The 19384-nt window shown below is 45.6% G+C and overlaps 1 protein-coding gene across 2 annotated transcripts in view; it reads left to right on the top strand.

Annotated features, from left to right (window-relative positions):
• The window catches only part of STARD8 (StAR related lipid transfer domain containing 8), a 136100-nt gene that overhangs the window by 40692 nt on the left and 76024 nt on the right, over nt 1-19384 (top strand). The gene's annotated exons all lie outside the window — the stretch shown is intronic.

Raw genomic sequence — 19384 nt, 5'->3', positions numbered from 1 at the left:
AGGAGAACCCCGGCGTCTGGGAGGTCCCGGGAATCGGATGTAATTATGATAGAAAACCCCCCCGACTCCATCGGGTGTACCTTGCTCACCCTCTCGAGATTTGTGGTCCTCGCGCTCCTCTCGAACGGACAGGGGTCGATCAAGGTCGCACCGTTCAGACAGATACAGCCCATATTCTGCTAGACACCGTTATTATGAAGAGAGATCTTATGGTTCCGACCATTGTTCCAGGAGACGATCTCGCTCACCTTCAATGCGTGCCTTTTCCCCAGGGGGATCCAGGTGGACCCGTGTTTTCTCAGATACCGAGTTTGATGCTTATACTCCCTTTGAGAGGTCTTATGGTTCTCCTTCCTCGGATGCACCGGAGGGAGTTATTGGCCCTTCGGGGGAAGCTTCTCCGATGGATGATTTTCGCGCTTACAACGAGCTTTTCCAAAGGATGGCAAAGGCGCTGGAAATTGAGGTGGCTTCTTCAGAGCCACGATCCACAGATAAGATTCTGAAGCATATGTATTCCGGATTGACTCTGACAATTGCCTTTCCTATGATCGAAGGGTTTGTGGAGCTCCTGTCAGGGTTAAACCTGAAACCTGCCTCTACCCCTGCTACAAAGCGTAATAAAATTGAAAATCTTTATAGAGTCAAGGATGAACAATGTCCATTCTTATCCCTTCATCTGCCCCTCTCCTCTCTTGTCACGGAGGACATGCAGTTGAAACCCAAGCAAGGATCCCTTTCGGTCCTGGCGGATAAAGATAGTAGGAAGATTGACTCTTTAGCAAGAAAAGTCTATGCCTCAACAGCATTTGGTATAAAAATTGCTAACTATGCGGCGATGATGGCTGCTTACCAGTTGTTGTTATGGACAAAAGTAGCAACGTTTGTCCCCCAGCTTCCTGAGGACCAAAGAGTCTTCCTTAGAGTCATCCAGGAAGAGGCTGTGTGTTTGTCCCGCCACTAGATTACTGTTAGTAGAAATATGGCTGATTCATCTGCCAGAGCACTTCTATCTGCACTCGTGCTCCGTAGGTTCGCTTGGTTGAGAACCACTGCTCTACCTTTAGACACGAGGGCCAAAGTAGAAGACCTTCCCTTCGAGGGACGGAACCTGTTCTCTGATAGAACGGATGAATATCTTTCCGAGAAACGGAAAGACAGGTTGACGGCTCGATCCTATGGTGTTCTACATCAGCATCAGCCTAATCGCGCTCAATATAGATCCTATACTAAGAATTAGCAGCAGCTATCACCCTTACTATGGGTATGGGTTCCAATCTCAACACCGCTACCAAAGCCCACAATCTACCTTCCAGAGGAGGAGGCAGGGCAACAAGATTAGACAGGGAAATAACCAACGCCAGTCCAAGGAACCGGGACATTCCCAAAAACAGTTCTGACAATTACAGGGACCTGATCCCTATTTTGGGGACAGGCTCTCTCTTTTCAGAATGGAATACCATTACTTCAGATGTGTGGGTGTTACAGTTGGTTAAAGTTGGCTATAAAATGGAGTTTGTTCAGTGGCCTGGTCTCCGGCTCCCTGTTTTTTCTTCTCATACACCTCAATCTGGGGTAGTTTCTGAGTTGTCAGCCTTACTAAGTAAAGGGGCTATTGAAGAGGTGACTCCTGCTTCCCCCCTTGGTTTCTATTCGAACCTTTTTGTGGTAGACAAGAAGGATGGGGGTCTACGCCCCATTCTGGATCTCAGGGGGTTGAATAAGTTTATAAAGACCCAAAAGTTGAAGATGACTACCTTGCAGACAGTCTTGAATTTATTACCTTTTGACTCCTGGTTTGGAGTTTTAGATCTTAAAGACGCATATTTCCACGTTTCTGTTTTTCCTGAACATAGGAAATTTCTACATTTTACCTATGGTACTAGGATCTTTCAGTACCGTGTGCTCCCATTTGGGTTATCCACTGCCCCTAGGGTGTTTACCAAGCGTGTGGCAGTAGTGATTGCCTTCCTCAGAACTCAGGGGTGTTGCATTTTTCCCTATCCTGATGACTGGTTGATTGTTGACCAATCAGAGGAGGAAGTCACTAATCAGGTGTCTATTACCTGTCTGAAATTGAGGTTATTCGTGAACCGAAAGAAATCTAAACTTGTTCCCTCTAAAGTGATTCAGTTCATTGGGGCCGTTATTGATGGGTCCCTAAATATGGGTTTCTTGCCCTCGGATAGGGCTTGCAAGATTAAGGCTCTTATTAAAAAATTTAAGAGATGTAGGTTCCAACCAGCTAAGCTTATTCAGGTTCTTCTGAGTTATATGGCTGCCACTACAGCTGTGATCGCCTTAGCAAGGCTTAGGATGAGACCTTTACAACTTTGGTTTTCTAGAGCCTTTTTCCCTGACAAAGATTCCCAGAGGAAGAAATTGAGCATCCCTTGCAGGGTCATCTTATCCTTAGATTGGTGGTTACAGGACTTCAACCTGTTTGGGGAGATTGGCTTTGGTTATAGACAACCAAATGTTTCGGTTACTGCGGATGCATCTACCCTGGGATGGGGTGCCCATTGTGAGGGCTTGTATGCCCACGGAATGTGGGAGGAGTCGGAATGCACAGAACATATTAACCTCCTTGAGTTACGGGCGGTTTATTACGCCTTGATTTCCTTTTCTGATCTAGTACAGAATAAAACAGTCCAAGTCCTTATGGATAACGCCACCACAATGTTTTATTTGAATAAGCAAGGGGGTAGTATGTCTCCAGCCTTATGCAAGGAGACGATGAAGATCTGGGAGTGGGCCATTGATCATGCGGTTTGGCTAGTGGCGGTCCATATACCGGGTGTCCCCAGACTTAGACCTTTTCGCCACAGAAGAAAACCACAAGATTCCCAACTACTGCTCCAGAGAAGGCGTCGGCTTCGAGTCACTTGGGGACGCATTTCAGTTAACCTGGTCCGGTCGTCTTCATTACATGTTTCCCCCGTTTCCCCTGTTAGCCAGGGTACTCTCCAAGATCCAAATGGACAAAACATCAGCCATTTTGATCCCTTACTGGCCGAGACAGCCGTGGTTCCATGCTCTTCTGAGACTCCACTGTCGGATGCACCAGTTCCCGGAACAACCAGATCTTCTTTCCGTTCGGGGGGTGCTCCATCACAGAGTGCATACACTCAGAATGATGGCATGGCTGATTCTGCAGGACGGGCCTTCTCTGAGGGAGTAATGCATGTGCTTCAGAATGCACGTTGCTTATCCACACAGCAGTCGTATTCCTTGAAATGGAACAGATTTTCAGAATGGTGTGAGGGTAGGGGGCTAGACCCGTTGACTTCCCCCCTCTCCGAGGTTTTGGATTTTTTATGGGGATTAAAACAATCTGGGTTGTCGAACTCCTCTGTTAAGGTTTACTTAGCTGCAATTTCTGCTTTCCACTCTCCAGTGGATCGGAAGACGGTTTTTTCCCACTACACATCCAAATTGTTTTTGAAGGGGCTGAACAATTTATTTCCTCCAGTAAGGGTGTTGGTACCTCAACGGTCTCTTCCTCTAGTGTTGACCAAACTTATGTCCAAACCCTTTGAACCCTTAGCTACCTGCCCCTTGAATTTCCTTTCATTTAAGGTGGCATTTCTGGTTGCCGTCACATCTGCCAGGAGGGTAGGTGAATTAGCGGCTCTATCGTGTGATCCCCCCTATTTGAGTATCCACCCTGATAAAGTGGTCCTCAGGAAAAGGTGGAATTTTTACCTAAAGTAGTGTCCAAATTTCATTTATCGCAAGAAATTTCTTCACCTGTATTTTTCAAAGATGCTGAAAGGTCCCTTCATGACCTAAATGTTCGTAGGGCTCTCTTAGTTTATCTAGATTGGGTGAAGCCCTTTAGGAGGGATTCTCACCTGTTTGTTTGCTTTGCGGGCCCAAAAAGGGGGATGGGAGCCAATGCTCAGACTGGCTCGGTGGGTGGTACAAGCTATTTTGTTAAGTTACAAATATGCGAACTTACCTTGTCCGTTGGAGGTACATGCTCACTCCACTAGGTCGCTAGCAGCTTCAGCAGCACTCCTGAGAGGTGTCTCTCTACAAGATATCTGCAAGGTGGCGACCTGGGCGTCTGCGGACACTTTCATCAGACACTATGCCCTAGATGTGCTGGACAGGAAGGAAATGATAGTGGGCGTGGCGGTCCTACAATCAATCTTCCTGTGATGAGTCATTTATACCTACCACCCAGGTACTTAGCTATGTAATCTCCCATGTGGGACTGCACAGAAAGACCGCAGATGAAAAACAGTGTTTCATACCTGTAACTGTTGTTCATCTAGGTCTTCCGTGCAGGCACACATACCCTCCCTCCTTCCCCACTCTTGGTATTTACCTTGCAGTCGGCGGCAAAAGAGGACTGAGGGTATGTCGGGGGTGCCCCGCCTCTTAGGAGCCATTTTTCGGCGGGAAAGATGGCTGCGCATGCGCTTTGGGAGGCAGGGGCTCCCCCTAGTGGTTCTGAGCTGTAAAAATCTTCGAAGTCGGCAGGCCTGCGCGTGCGCAGTCCCATGTGTGTGTGCCTGCACGGAAGACCTAGATGAACAATAGTTACAGGTATGAAACACTGTTTTTAGCTATGGCTAATTTTTTCGGTGTTAAGTACCATCTATACAGCATTTTATAACAGTTCTCTTTAATACTGGTACAAGTTGATATTTTTAAGGTATTTTCCCATAATTGTTCCCATGCTTCCATCGCTATTTCCTTATTACAATTTATGGCCCACTTTACCATTTGCACCTTGACTGTTTCATCTTCTGTAAACCACTTCAATAACAACTTATACATTTTAGATATTGCTTTACTATTATCCCCCAATAATAGTTCCTCTGGTTCTGAATTTTTAATTCTAAAACCATTCTTTCTGTGTTCTGAATCAAATAAATCTTTAATTTGTCTATATTGTAACCAACCATATTTAAATGGCAACTCCTCATTTCGCTTAAGTTTCAACCCATCATTTTCTAATACTGTTAAATCTTTGAGGGTAAGCCGTTCCTTTCCCTGATATTCCATATTCGGGTTGATTACTTCAGCTGGAACAATCCAAAGTGGTTTCTTTAGCTCTATAAGTTTCATGTACTTGAGCCAGGTTGACAGTAGATTTCTTCTCAGGTAGTGGTGCTGAAACATTGCATCCATATTATACTTCCCGTACCACATATATGCGTGCCATCCAAATAGTTTATTATGTCCTTCCAATGTTAATAACTTATGATTGGTCAAAGACACCCATTCTTTTAGCCACACCAAACATATCGTTTCATGGTAAAGTCTTAGATCAGGTAACTGCATTCTACTGCAAAGGGTAGTATTTCTACTGCATAGGGTAGTATTCCCTATCATTTAGTTGTCGCCAAACCTCCTTTCTATAGTCATCCTTATTCATTATTACTATCCCGCCCCCCTTATCAGAGGGTTTGATAATGATTTCTGAGTCCTTCCTTAGTTTGTCCAAAGCAACCCTTTCCTCTGGTTATATTCTGCCAAATCTTATGTTTTCTCTCCAACACCCCTACCTCTTTAAGAACCAATTTTTCAAAAGCCTCTATCTGCTTTTCCTCACTCCTCTGCTTGAAGCCAGCTGGGTGACCTTGGGTCAGTCCCAGCTCTCTCAGAACTCTCTCATCCCCACCCACCTCACAGGGTGGTTGTCTTGAGGATAATAACAACACACTTTGTAAACCGCTCTGAGTGGGCATTAAGTTGTCCTGAAGGGCAGTATATAAATCAAATATTATTATGTTATTATATTATTCTCCTACACTCAATTTTATCCTCAGATCAACTCTGTGAACAGGGATAGAATAGGAGAGAAAAACAATGGAAAAGGGCCTCTGGAAAATGTAACTGACCGAAGTTCATCCATTAAGTTTTCATAGCAGAATGGGGATTTGAGGTCCTAGTTTGAAACTCTTAACCACTGCACCACACTGGCTTTTAAACTGCAGTGAGCAGCCAGGCCCGGATGAGTCATGCAAATCATGTGGCATTGAGTCACCCAGTGGTTGCTGCCAGGCCTGACCCTGATGAGTCTTCTCTCAAAGGCCAAAACACCTCTGAAAGGGCCCCACCTCTCCCCCCTGGCTTTTACTGACAGGATCAAGCCTAGAATACTGGCAAAACTGTTGTGGTTGCCCAGCAACAGCCACTGAGGGCGTTCATGTCTTAATGCTACAGATGCAGCTTCTATTATTTTTATATATATTTCATATTTTTCTGCAAACCTGGGGCTTTTCTCAAGTTGTAGAAAGATCTGTTGTCCTTTCATGGCTCCAATCTCTGGATTTAAATATTCTCAGATTTAGCCAAGTTGAGAATTAGATATACTGATTGTGCTTGGTTCTTTTTCTCATGCTTCTGTTTTAATTGTTGTTTTAATTTTAATTAGCTATTGTGGGTTTGTCAATTATTACTGTTTTAATTGCTGTTTGTTGTGGAAATCATAGTTTTTAATTTTCATCAATTTGGAGGACTGTATTTGATTTGGGTTATGTGGTGAATTCTGTTTTTGTGAACTGAATGAAACACCATGGTGGAAGGTGATATATTTATATCTTAGAAAAATTGGAGGACCGGTGAAGTGCCACAGATTAACAAATGTTGTCTTTAGAAAGTGGGGAAAGGGTGTGGGTGGGAAACTATTGACCAGGCAGCCTGATTCTGATACCGTGGGGGGGGGGGGAGATAGAACAGATCTTTAGTAAGCAAGAGAAATAGAGGTTCCCCTGGACAACCATTCCCTCTCCCATTCCCCTCCCTGGAGGTGGAAGGGGGGGGGGCTGGTTAGAACCAGAGGCTGTAGGGCACTGCTCTCAGTCTAGCCTGCAAGTAGAGTTGCCAGGTCCCCCTGTCCCCCTGGCAGGAGCTGGGAAAGCCAGCACCTACCTTGCCTGTTGTCTGTTCCAGGAAGTGATATCCTGCGGCCACATGTCCTGCAGCCATCCGTGAGAGCACTCCTGTGCTCCATGGGGGGCCGAATTGGGCCCAATTGGAGCATGGGCACACTCCTGTGCTCCGCAGTGGCCTGATCTGGGCTGATTCAGTCCTGAATCAGACCCGGAATGGGCTGCTGTGGAGCACGGGAGTGGTCCTGTGCTTCACAGTGGCTCGATTCAGGCTGGTTCAGCCCCAATTCATGCCCAAATCAGGCCTCTACGGAGCGTGGGAGTGCTCCCGTGGTCTGTAGTGACCCGATCCAGGCTGAGTCAGGCTCGAATCAAGCCAGATTGGGCTGCTGGAGAGCATGGGAATGCTCCTGAATGGGGCTTGCGGGAGCATGCCATGCTGCTTGGGAGTGCGCCCCTTGGGAGGCCCGTGCCTCCCCCACCGGCCAGGTAAGCGGGGGCAGAGGTGGAGGGTGGGAACAGGGGATCCCTCACCCCCAGGAGGGGACTGGCAACCTTACTTGCTAGCTTAGAGCTGTTCCTTCTGAGGGTCTCCTTCTCTCAGACTGGCCAGGAAGAGCCAGAACTCCAACATGGAAGAATTCTGGATGTCACTGGGATAAGTGTTGCTCTCCAGCCAGGTCAAGTTTTTCTAAGAAGTTCTTGCAGTTGGCAAATCCACCAAAGCTGATAAAAAGCATTCCTGGCCAGCAATCAAGCTGGATCTAGATTCACACCCAACCTGGAAAAACCATCCAGAACAGTCAGCTGAACCCCAGCTAACGTAGCTTCCCTCTTGCTTGGATAAATTTGCATTGCTCTCTTCATCCAACATGTCCCGTCTCCAAAAGATGTGTGTTTAACAGGCCCGAAGCCTTCCTAGAATCTGAACAAAGCAAGAGGGTAGATCTGATTGCCAACCACACTACCACTGCCAACCACACGCTAATGGCACCACACTCATCCTGGTGATCGCCCCGGCATCCCCACACTGACCTTAAATGGAGAAAAGGTGGGAAACGGTGGAATCCCAAGAGCCACAGTCTATGGGGAAGAGCAGCCATCTCAGCATCAACCAGCTCTGCCCTCATCCTAGCAAGATGGTGGAGGAGGTTGCCATGATCAATGGTAGTGAATGATGCGGAGAAGTCCAAGACAGTTAACAAGGACTCACTCCATGTGCCCACTGCTCAGTTCAGGTCATCAGTAAGTGACCAAGGCATTGCCAAAACCAGACAGAACCCAGACTGACATGGATCTGGATAATCTGTTTAATTGAAGAAAACCTGGGTTTGAGAAGCCACTAGCCACTCAGTCACTTGGCCCAAGAATATTATGTGGGAGACATGTCTAAAATTGTTTTAGTTGGTCACATTCAGGGATGATATTTTCTCATAACAGTTTCCCTCTTTGACAGCTTCCTACAGTGCCTCTCTTTATCAGGCATTCATTCTGAGCTGCACACACGGTCAGTCACTATTAGATGGGATTTGTGGAACGAAACTGGATGTGACTGACACTCTAAATGGCAATGCCAGTCAGTTGTGGCTAAAAGATAAATAGATACGGGGGTGCCTAAAGGAAAAAATATTTTCCCCCATTGTTCCCTCCCCACCCCAGGACATTTCCCCCCAGTTTTCCCAACAGAAAAGTGAAAAAATTGGGTAAGAAATGAAAAATGACTCCTATTAACTATTTTCTTTTAGAAAGAGTAAAATGCTTATTAAGACAAGGTTTTTTTCACATTAAAAATGTGTAGCATGAAAAAAAAAATCTGGGGACTTCCAGAATTTGTCCAGTGGAAGAACTGGAAGTTTTGAGGGGATACTGAAAAAAATGTACACAACCTTTTGGTTTAAGTGTAAATAATGTTGGCAACAAGTAGTATGCTATAAGGTATTTAATGTCAATACATTATTAAAGAGTTCATTGTTTTCAGTATTCTAAAGTTTAGCTTAATAGCTAAACATGCTGGTAGCCTTATGTATGGTGTTTCTATGAGAGAATTTCTGTCCAAAAATACATTTTCTTTCTATCTTCAACTTTTATTTTTACCTAACCCTCAGATGTTCTGTGATCACATAGGGTGCAACAGTTGGCAACTTTTCTCAAGTATACTTGCAGTTTTTCTTCCAGAAAACGAAGAGATTTATATTTTTAAATTCTATAAGTATGCCAAATGATACAATTTATATGCTTACTAATACATGTTATGATGTTAATGAGATGTATTTTATATTAGGTGTTAGGCTTTTTTTACCCCTTCTGCCAACCTTTCACAAGTTGACTTCTGAGGCAGTTTGGCAAGGGGATTATCAGGGAAGTACCATAAAACCTGAACTACCTCTGAAATGGATTGCAGCAGCATGGCTGGTGAGAGAGCTGAGGCAGTGACATGTACAGTCTGTGGCATGTTTGCATTCTTACCTGAGGATCACAACAACTACACTTGTAGCCAGTGTAAGTGGGTAGCCCTACTGGAGGAGAAGATACAGGGACTTGAGGCACACTTGTCCACACTCAATTTAATAAGGGAAGGTGAAGAGTACATGGGAAGAAAGCATGAAGCACTTTTCAGAGGGCAACAGGAGGAGGAGAAGGGAAAGGTATCTCAGGATTTGGAGGAGCACCCAATACAAGAGGTGGGCACGTGGAAGAAAGTGACCCACAGGAGCAGGATAATCAGGAGACATTCTGAGCCTCTGATGCTAAGCAATCGGTTCCAGGATCTCCCCATAGATGTTGATTCTGGACCACTGGATCAAGAGTTACTTCCCCAGACTCCTTGAACCTTGATAGAAATTTCTTAGGCCCCTGCAGATGAGAAGACTCGTGCTTCCATTCCTCAGTATAGGAGAAGACATGTGCTGGTAATTGGGGACTCCCTACTGAGAGGGGTAGAGGGTAAAGTGTGCTGACCAGATGTGTTGTCTCGAAAGGTATGCTGTCTACCAGGTGCATGCATCCAGGATGTGACAGAAAGGGTAGGAAGACTTATCAAACCCACAGATTATTATCCCTTCCTCCAAATGTATGTGGGAACAAATGATATTGCCTGGCACAGTCCAGAACACATTAAAAGAGACTATGTTGCACTGGGTAAAAGGGTTAAGGACCTAGGAGCACAGGTTGTGTTTTCGTCAGTTTTTCCTGTCATAGGCCGTGGTTTAGGAAGAGAAAGAAGAATGCTGCAAATAAATGACTGGCTACATAGATGGTGTCATCAGGAAAAATTTGGTTTTTTTGGACCATGGCTTACACTTTCGAGATGAAGCTCTTCTATCGAGAGATGGTTTGCACCTCCTGAGGGTAGGAAAAAATGTGTTTGGTAAGAGCCTTGCAAACCTGATAAGGAGGACTTTAAACTAAATCCTATGGGAGGGAGAGACAAAAATTCAAAGTCTATAACTGGAGTAGGGAGCACTGAAGACCTGCAGGGAGTGGAACATATACTAGGAAACATTAACTCACAGGTAAGCACAGAAACAAAAACCTCAGGACATATAACTCATGGCTTCCAATGTCTCTACACTAATGCACAGAGTATGGGAAACAAGCAGGAGGAACTTGAAATCCTAATACAGGAAGGGAACTATGATATAATAAGCATTACTGAAAATTTGGTGGAATGACACTCACAATTGGAATACTAGGATTGAGGGATACAACTCCTTCAAAACAGACAGACAAGTAAGGAAGGGGGGAGTAGTAGTATTATATGTAGAGGATTATATACTTGTGAGGAAATACATATATCTGAGCATGGAAATTCAGTTGAGAGTCTCTGGGTAAAAATAAAAGGAATAAGAAATAATAGTGATACTATAATAATAATAACATTCGATTTATATACAGCCCTTCAGGACAACTTAATGCCCACTCAGAGTGGTTTACAAAGTATGTTATCATTATCCCCACAACAAACACCCTGTGAGGTGGGTGGGGCTGAGAGAGCTCCTAGATGCTGTGACTAACCCAAGGTCACTCAGCTGGCTTCAAGTGGAGGAGTGGGGAATCAAACTGGGTTCTTCAGATTAGAGTCCGGAGCGCTTAACCACTACACTAATTTGGCTCTCTGTGGTGGGGGTCTGTGTCGGAGACCTGCGCCAGTTAGGCTCTCTACCTGTAGACGATTCCTCCTCCTCCTCCTCCAAGGGGCTGGAAGAGCCAGTGGGAGACTCACCCGCAGCCCCTGAAGCACCAGATGGCGATGAGCAACCCGGTCCCTCAGCACAGGATAGTGGAGGTGAGGGGGCGCACCGAGAGGAGAGGGAACCGGCGCCTCGTAGAACCAAGCCTTGAGAGCCAGCAGCAAGGCAGAAGGCTTGAGGCAAGAGAGGCGGTGTGGGAACGGAGGAGGAGCACACGCCTGCAAGCGCAGGGTCGGGCGGAGCTGACTGCCGAAGACGAGGCAGGGCAATCAAGCGAAGGAGAAACACCTGGCCCTCTTATGCCGCTCTGACCTTATAAGGGAAATGCTGGGCAGAGCCCAGCGTGGGAGCAACTTTGTTTGCCACTCCTTGTGCCCAGCAGCTCACCTTGTATCCTGCCTTTGCTCCGATAGATTTCCTGTGTCCTGACCTCGGCTCCGTCCCTGACCACCTCTTGCCTGTCTCCGTTTGAAACTGACGACTTGGCTTTCCGACCTCCGTTTGGCTTTCTGACTCTCCTCTGCTTGCCCCCCTGACGAACAGACTCTCCGGCTCTTGACCTTGGTGTGTTTCGGACTCTTGCTCTCTGCCTTCCACTCAGCCCAGCACCCGCCCAAGTGGGAACCCTAGTCCTGACCGTGACAGTCTGCTATGGACCACCAAACCAAGCAAAAGACATGGACTAGAAACTCCTAGTACAAATTACAAAGTTCACAGACAGGACACAGTTGTCATGGGAGATTTCAATTACTCGGATATCTGTTGGAATCTAACTCTGCTAAAGATGAAAGGTCAAATGAATTCCTGACTTTTCTTGCTGACAACTTCATTTTTCAGAAAGTAGAGAGGGAAACAAGGGGTTCGGCTATCTTGGACCTGATTCTCACCAATAGGAAAGAACAGGTTGACGAGGTGAAAGTAGGGGCACCCTGGGTAGCAGTGACCAGGTAATTTTGGAATTTACAGTCTTGGGGAAGGGAAAAGCTGCACGTAGTCAGACATATAGGTTGGACTTCAGGAAAGGAAATTGTAACAAACTGAGAGCTATGCTGGGTAGAATCCCATGATCAGAAATACTTAAGGAGAAGGGAGTTCAAGAGGGGTGGGAGTTTCTTAAAAGCAAAATATTGAAAGCACAATCACAAATGATTCCTATGAGAAGGAAAAACAGGAGTTGCTTAAAGAAGCCAAGGTGGCTCCATAAACAGCTTTCTAATGAACTGAGAAATAAAAAAGACTCATTTAGGAAACGGAAGGAGGGTCTTCTAAACAAGAATGAATATAGACAACCTATGCTTGTAGAGAGAATGTTAAAAAAGCTAAAGCTCAGTATGAGCTTAGGTTAGCAAGAGTTCCTAAAAACAACAAAAAGGGTTCTTTGCTTGTGTTTAGAGTAAGAAAAAGAGCAAGAACACGGTAGGCCCATTGCAGGGACAGGGAAGTGAAAGTGTAACAGGCTATGGAGAGAGGGTAAAACTGCTTAATTCCTACTTTTCCTCAGTCTTCTCCTTCGAGGGAAATGGTGCTCAACATGACAATAATAGAACACATGATGGGGGAAGAGAGGATCAGCATAGAGGTAGTATGTAAACACCTAGTTTCGTTAAATTCAACTAAGTCCTCAGGGCCAGATGAATTGCTCCCAAGGGTACTAAAAGAACTCGCAGATGTAATTTCTGAGTCTCTGTCCATTATTTTTGAGAATTCTTGGAGATTAGGGGAGGTGCCGGAAGATTGGAGGCGGGCAAATGTTGTCCCCATCTTCAAGAAGGGGGAAAAGGAGGATCCAGGTAACTACCAACCCATCAGCTTGATGTCTATACCTGAAAAAGTCTCAGAACAAATCATCAAACTATCAGTCTTAAGCATTTAGAAAGGGGGGTGTCACAGTGGCTGTGATTACTAAGAGCCAGCATGGGTTTCTCAAGAACAAGTCATGTCAGACTAACCTTATCTCTTTTTTTGAGAAAAGTGCCGGATCAGGGGAATGCTATAGACAGAGTTTATCTCGATTTCAATAAGACTTTTGATAAGGTTCCACATAATATCCTTGTCGTCAAGTTGGTGAAATGTGGTTTGGATCCTATTACTATTAGGTGGATCTGTAACTGGTTGACAGATCGCACCCAAAGAGTGCTAGTTAATGGTTCCTCATCCTTTTGGCAAGGAGTGATAAGTGATTCCTCTGGAATCAGTCCTGGGACCTGTTCTGTTCAACATTTTAATAAATGATTTGGATGAAGGAATAGAGGGAATGCTTATTAAATTTACAGATGCTACTAAATTGAGAGGGGTAGCAAATATGGTAGAAGACAGAGTCAGGATACAGGATGATCTTAACAGGCTGGAAAACTGGGCTAAAACAAATAATGAATTTCAGTAGTGATAAATGCAAAGTTCTGTATTTATAAAGGAAAAATCAAATGCATAAATATAGAGTGGGGGAGACTTGTCTTGGCAGTAGTATGTGTGAAAAGGATCTAGGGGTCTTAGTAGACTATACACTGAACATGTGTCAGTAGTGTGATGTGGTAGCTAAAAAGGCAAATGCGGTTTGGGGCGGTATCAACAGAAGCATAGTGTCCAGATCATGAGAAGTTATGGCATCGCTCTACCCTGCTCTGGTTGGACCTTGCCTAGAGTATTGTATTCAGTTTTGGGCACCACAATTTAAGAAGAACATAGACAAGTTGGAACATGTCCAGAGGAGGGCAATGAAGACGGTGAGGGCTCTGGAGACCAAGTCCTATGAGGAAAGCCTGAAGGAGCTCGGACTGTTTAGCTTGGAGAGGAGACAACTGAGAGGTGATAGGATAACCATCTTCAAGTACTTGGGCTGTCATATAGAGGATGGCGCAGAGTTGTTTTCTGCTGCCCCGAGAGGTTGGACCAGAACCAACAGTTTGAAATTAAATCGAAAGAGCTTTTGGCTAAACATTAGGAAGAACTTTCTGACAGTTAGAGCAGTCCCTCAGTGGAACAGGCTTCCTTGGGAGGTGGTGGGCTCTCCTTCTTTTGAGGTTTTTAAGCAGAGGCTAGATGGTCATCTGACAGCAATGCTGACTCTGTGAACCAGGGCAGAATGGGTAACATCAGTGCTTAGTTCTCATGGACTTCTCACATGCCCAGGGTAATGCCAATCACCACCTTGGGGTCACGTAGCAATTTTCCACAGGCCAGTTTGTCTAGGGATCCTGGAGGTATTTTGCCATCTTCTGGGCATGGAGCTGGGGTGGGGGGGTTGTCACTGGGGCAGTCAGAGGGGTAGTTGTGAATTTCCTGCATTGTGCAGGTGGTTGGACTAGATGACCCTAGAGGTCCCTTCCAACCTACAATTCTATGTTTCTGTGTTGTTAAATCAAAGAAGTTGAGGTTTGACAGGCAAGTAAGTACTGCATCTATTTAAGTTTTTCCCAACAGTTAAATTATTTTCCAGTGGCTTCAAAATTTCTGGAAATTTTACCTCTCTAGCGGTGCCCCTCCCCATCTCCACAGAAAGGCACGGTCAGCTGGAGCTTTTGGTTTACTTCAAGCTCTGAGTCACTGTAGCCTTCAAAACAACCACACAGCCAGCTCTCTTTTGGGCTCTCTGACCAAACATATCCTGGCTCTTGTGCTGTGGGAGGCAATTTGAGATGTGAGCATCTCAGCCAATGTGATGGTGATGCCATCGCAAACATACAGAACAGTTGACAAGGCTGTTTATATCCATCACGTTTTACCTGTTCCTCTCCCCGGTTCTTTTAAAAGCTTGCACATCATCCACGCTCCCCATCTTCCCCACTCTTCTGGTGAGGCAAAAGAATTCCAGCTATCTTTAGCCGCAGCTAAAAACCTTCACCCCAGGCCCAGGTCCCGCGGAAGCATGTACCCCCCCTCCCCGCATATACCCACCATTTCCTTTGCCTGGATGGCAGTGTTGGCTGAGGTGGGGCCCTTGGGCAGGCTGCCATGCCTCAGCGATGTTCTGGGAACTATTAATATCCCTTCTGCGTGGGTCGCCTCAATGCTGCCCATTCATCAGGTTGGTTGAGGCGGGTGTGTGGCGTGCACACAGTCTTTCTCCTTCCAGCCACTTGCTGTGGTCACATCTCAGCAGCCAGCCCTCTCCAGCATGAACAGAAGCCTCTGTGTTTCCGTCTCGGTCGTGCCCGTTTGGTGCCTCTCCAGTATCTCATGCCTTGTTAAACTTCGGTGTCTAGGAAATATTTCCTGCTTCTGACATTCCTCCTCCCTTGGATTCCTCTTCAGATGAGGAAACTACCGGAAAGCTCTTGAAATCCTTACTGGTGCTGAATGCTTTCCTGTCTAGAGTTTGGATCTGAGAGGCCCAGCTTCTCCACTGCTGCACACGGGACATGTGCATCCAGAGTTCACAGGCAACGGGTCTACTGAATAGCTGCGTTGACCTAGGAGTGCTGAATTTCTGACTTATATTAAAACGGTAGCTCAGGTCACTTTTTGCCTCTGAGAGCTAGAAAGGATACTTCTTTGGCCTCAGGTTTATTCCAGGAACCATCCTGAGGTGGGTTATGAGTTTTGGATGGATCGTGGGAACTCTGTTGATGTGATTTACTTGGATTTCAACAAAGCTTTTGATAAGGTTCCCCATGACATTCTAATGGGTAAACTGGAAGTCTGCAGACTGGACTGTAGGGCAGTTCGGTGGATAGGGAACTGGTTAGAGGACCGCACCCAAAGAGTGGTGGTCAGTGGCGTTTCATCAGATTGGAGGGAGGTGTCCAGTGGGGTGCCACAGGGCTCAGTTTTGGGCCCGGTAGTTTTCAATATTTTTATTAATAATCTGAATGAAGAGGTAAACAGGCTACTCATTACATTTGCTGATGATACCAAATTGGGAGGAGTGGCAAACTCTCAAGAAGATAGATTTAAAATTCAACAAGACCTGAATGCTCTGGAGAAGTGGGCGGTTGTGAACAGGATGCAGTTCAACATAGATAAGTGCACAGTATTACATTTGAGCCACAAAAATGTGAAGCACAAATACGGGATGGGGGATACACTTCTGGGTAGTAGTGTATGCAAAAGAGATCTTGGAGTAAGAGTGGACTGTAAGCTAAATATGAACAGTCAGTGTGATGCAGTGGGAAAAAAAGGCAAACTCAGTCTTGGGTTGTATCAAAAGGGCCGTTGCATCGAAATCGCAGGAGGTCATAGCCCCTCTCTATACTGCCTTGGTCAGGCCACACCTGGAGTACTGTGTGCAGTTCTGGAGGCCTCAATACAAAAAGGATGTGGACAAAATTGAGAGGGTGCAGAGGAGAGTGATGAGAATGATCAGGGGTCTGGAGACTGAGCCCTACGAGGAAAGGCTGAGGGCCTTGGGAATGTTTAGTTTGGAGAAGAGGAGATTGAGAGGGGACATGATTGCTCTTTTTAAATATTTGAAAGGCTGTCATTTGGAGGAGGGCAAGGAGCTGTTCCAGTTGGCAGCAGAGGGTAGGACCCGAAGCAATGGGCTTAAATTACATGCACAAAGGTACCGGCTGGATATTAGGGAAAACTTTTTCAGGGTCAGAGTAGTTCAAAGGTAGAATCAGCAGCCTAGGGAGGTGGTGAGCTCCCCCTCACTGGTAATTTTCAAGAAGAGGCTGGATGAATCTTTGTCAGGGATGCTTTAGGCTCATCCTTCATTGGGTAGAGGGTTGGACTAGAAGGTCTGTATGGCCCCTTCCAACTCTGGGATTCTGTGAAAGAACTGCTCTTGAATGACTTGGAGTCCAACATATGGATTGTGTGTGTGGGGCGGGGGCTTGTTTAGTTCATTGAAGAACGTAAGGAGAGCCCTGCTGGATCAGACTGGTGGTCCATCTAGCCCAGCATTCTTTTTCGTACTGGAAGACCAAACAAACAGGCGATAGAGTCAAAGGCCTTCCCGTACTACTGAATCCTCTACTGGCATCCAGGGGCTGACTGTCTCTGAATGTGGAAGTTCCCTTTAGTCACCACTGATGGGCTTTTCCTCCACTAATGGATCTAATCCCCGTTTGAAGCCATCTGTGTACTGGCTATCACTATGTCCACTGCACAGATGGGTAAACCTTCCGCTTTTAAAAGGAAGCCTTCTTGCATTTCATGGCTTCCTTGATTGGAGTCATTCACCATGCAGGCATCCTTTCAGACTTGGTACCTTTCTTACCAAGTTGTAGAAATGTGGGATGGAAACTTTTCTGAAAACCATTTTTTTCTAGAAAATTTCCAGGGCTTTATTTTTCTACAGCTAATTTTCCATTTCTGGAGACACAATCACTAGGCTGATAGGGAACTAACAAGTAATGCGAGTGATGGTGAAACAGCAGCCTCAGAGCATGAGTTAACCTCTGTTGAGACAGAACACTCTCGTGGTTTTGGTGGGGCAAGTGATGGCTCACCCCCACTTTACCTTCCGGGCCTGGAATCTCCACCCATAGCGGTTCCTAGGGGGAAGGCAGTCTTCACACATCTTCTGGTTTTTCTACACCCTCTCTGGCATTCAGCATTCACAGCAACACCCTCTCCAAATGCACTGCTCTGTCCTTAAAGTCAAGTATAACTGTGTCCCATTCAACCATTTCTGTGTAATTTTGCTACAACAGACTAACACAGCTGTCCATTAGTAATTATTCCCATCCCACATGTTTTTTTAAATTCCCACTCCATCTGAACTTTAAGTGAGCACCACCACTTCTGCTCCCTCATTGTCTTGGAGCACTGGCAGAGACACAAGTGTGCACCTCGTGTTACTGTTCCACTCTCATTCTCATGTTCCAGTCTGCTCCTGCCAGTAAACCTCTGAAACCGAGTGCTGGGAGGCAACATTTGTACCTAAAAAAGGTGTGGTACAGTTTCAAGCGAGCGACCAACTGCCTAATGCTTAGAGAAGAAATTGGGAGGGGGGGGGGGAGTTGAAATGCTATTACAAAAAGTTAGAAGCTCCAAGGATTACACAACCCTTCCTGCACAACCCAGGTAAGCTCGTCCCAGCAGATATTCACACATATTTGCCAAGGACCAAAATAGGACATCTAATGTGTACAGGCCAGAATATTCAGACAAGGAAAATGTCTGTACCAGCTACTTCCAGAATTAGCTAACCTTATCAGGACAGGCCTTACTGTACCCGGTTCCTCCTGCCCCACAGAAAGGCCATCCTCATGCCTTTGTGGAATAAAGACCTCTCCGTGGTCAAGCACGAGACAAGCAAGGCTCAAACACTTGGGCTCTTCTTCATGGACACAAACACGGATCTCCCAGGAAATTGATCTTAATGTTAGAGCTAATGAGTTCATTCAAAGAACATCAATTAGGACAAACACATACAGTGTAACTTAAAATATTAAGTGGCATAACTATGAGTTTTCTTGAGGGCCGTAGCTGTGAGGACTGTTCTGAGTTGCCTCAAAATGTGCTTCTATTCATAGGTTATGAATTCAAAGTGAGAAGAAGATTGTTACTAGTTTGAACTCTGTACATTGCTCAGAAATTGAGTGCACAGCAACTGTTTTGTATTCTGCCCTTGCTCAGAGACTTCTATGCATTTACCAAATGAAGGCATCTGTGATGCCATAATTTAGTAAATTTCATTACTAAGTCACTCTTATGAATAAGACACAAACAAGACTCCTGTAAATGAACATCCAGAAAAACTTTAAAAATGTTCCCTTACAGATGTTTCTGTATTGCCTTTCTTAGCGTCAAATTTGTGACCAGTAGTTTGTCTTATGCACACGGTATGTATCTTTGTAGATCTTAAAGTGGCTATCTTAAAAGTGAATTTCAAAAACAGTACATAGCAGGAGATCGCTGATATACCACTATAACCACTGGCCAACTCCTACCTTTCCCTAGGTTTGGCCCAGTCCAGGGGCATTGTTAGGGGGGGTGTCCAGGGGTACCCAGGAGCCCCTAAATTTGTAGGGAGCCCCTCCCTAAACCCCCCATGGCCCTGCCCCCATAGATAGTAGAGGCCCCTCCCTATGATGTCACCAGGCCCCGGTTCTTTTAACGACCTCTTGCCCAGCCCCAGCCCCCCCCCCCCCCGGAAATTGGAAAGTCTACGCCACTGATTCGCCCTCTCAGCACCCTCTGGCACAAAAATGCCACTTCCTTTAAAAGGAGCCTCCTTTGCAGAAAAAGGAAGTTTGGCATGAAGTCCGTTTTATCCATTAACAAACCACAAGTCTCCTTTTCTCCCTAAACATTCCCTATGGTCTCCTAATGTTAAGAAATGATCAGAGCATCAAATTATAATTTTGTAAGAATTCAGTGGAGCGGAAACTTCCTTCAGAGGATCCTTTTAAGGAGCCCTCTTTGTTGATCATTTGGATGCAGAGAAGAAGACGGGGA

Source organism: Eublepharis macularius, chromosome 13, assembly GCF_028583425.1.
Source record: "Eublepharis macularius isolate TG4126 chromosome 13, MPM_Emac_v1.0, whole genome shotgun sequence".
Lineage (NCBI taxonomy): Eukaryota > Metazoa > Chordata > Lepidosauria > Squamata > Eublepharidae > Eublepharis > Eublepharis macularius.
The sequence above is the reverse complement of the archived record's forward strand: the minus strand, read 5'-3'. Positions and strand labels throughout refer to the sequence as shown.